At 39.0% G+C, this 1,616-nt stretch overlaps 1 protein-coding gene across 1 annotated transcript in view; it reads right to left on the reverse strand.

Annotated features, from left to right (window-relative positions):
- The window catches only part of LOC123972871 (uromodulin-like), an 8,663-nt gene that overhangs the window by 2,578 nt on the left and 4,469 nt on the right, over window positions 1–1,616 (reverse strand). The gene's annotated exons all lie outside the window — the stretch shown is intronic.

Here is a 1,616-nt window from a genome sequence, read left to right on the forward strand (position 1 = left end):
CACCATTTTCATCAGTATTTTCCCTCCTCTTGATAAACTTTCTTCTTCACCCTTCTTCATTACACACTTCTCTTCACATCTAATATTTCACTAAAGATGTTTCACCTCAAAATCCCATTAATTATTTGCATGAGTCATTGGATTAAATGAGCATGGATTCTGCAGGAATAACGTATTATATCTCTGGTGGGCCAAATGAAAAACAGTGTTATGACAATCATCTCTTGTTTCACAGCAATGATTTCATGACCAGTGAGATTTCAGGCTCCTTATTAGGACCCAGCTTCAGGAATCACCTGAAAAGACAACAAGACAAAATTAGATTTATGTTTGGTGTCTGATGTAGTTTTTTTAAAAACAGAAAATATCAGAATCTTAATATGAGACTGCCATTAAATTTAAAATTTCCTGATCACATTCCTACTACTGAAAGGATTAACCCTTTGATTTTAATGACCCCTTGACCTTTCCTCTCACGCCTCCAACCGGACCAACTTTAGAAACTAAACTCTTATTTTACATCCAACGTTGCTCTTTCAAATCTCTCTCTGGTTTAATTACTAAAATCAAATTATCAAATTAAATTCGGGACAGTGAGTCCTCTTCCTCTGGGTTCTAGAGCCCTCTTAAGTGATGTGGGAGCAGAGATCAAGTCTTAACAGGCCTGGATTATCCAATGAGCATTCTGGGCACAGGCCCAGGGGCCCATGCACACTTGGGGCCTAAGCCAAGAAAAGAAGAATTGTTTTTTATAGTTTACATTTCAGATATTGAGCCTTAGATTACAGTCTCAACAACTAAACATGTAAATAACTGCACATCAATAAATATTTGCTGCTAATTTTAAACAAAGCAATGAGAAACCATTTCTCAACAACTACATGACTTCACACCGTTGCACATGTGAAAGAGGTGCTAGATAACTTTGTTTGGCAGGAAGCTGTGTTAGGTTCAGCTCAAGTTTACTTACATGTCCTGTATAGTTTGGACTGTAACTACAGACACGCAGCTCGCAGATATATTTAGAATAAGTTTAACGCTAGAATTTAAGCTCTCGTTGGAATTAGCGCTCTTCCACTGATAAACATGGCACTAAATAGCTTTGTGGCTAATCTAAATTAGCAATGGGCAGCGTGCAATAGACCTTAAAATTCAGAGTCTTGGGTCGGCAGGTGGGGGCCCCACAAGACAGGGGCCTCTGACTTCTTAATCAGGGTCTGGCTTTTATACATCCCCTAAAATTAATCAAAACTGTCTTTACCTAATTGGTCCAGGCCATAGTGATGAGGGCCGGGGTTTCATTTGCATATTCAATCCTTGCAGATCTGCGCTTCCTGTTTCCACCGCCGCCGCATTTCTGTAAGACAGAGAGGATGGTTAGGTTTTAGGCTTCGGACTGTGTTGTCGTTATGAAGGTCAACAGTAGCGTAATGTTTTGAGTATGTCGAATTGTTTGTTAGATTTGAAGCTTAAACACTTTATAAAGCTCTCAGCTCCACCTCAGCCGACTACAACAACAAAGCTGCTCACATATTAATGCATCAGTGACAATAATCCAATAACATAAACACCATGAAGGAACCATTCAGAATAGTTAGTGCTTTTGTTACTTTAAG

The sequence above is a fragment of the Micropterus dolomieu genome, linkage group LG01 (assembly GCF_021292245.1).
Source record: "Micropterus dolomieu isolate WLL.071019.BEF.003 ecotype Adirondacks linkage group LG01, ASM2129224v1, whole genome shotgun sequence".
Taxonomy (NCBI): Eukaryota; Metazoa; Chordata; class Actinopteri; order Centrarchiformes; family Centrarchidae; genus Micropterus; species Micropterus dolomieu.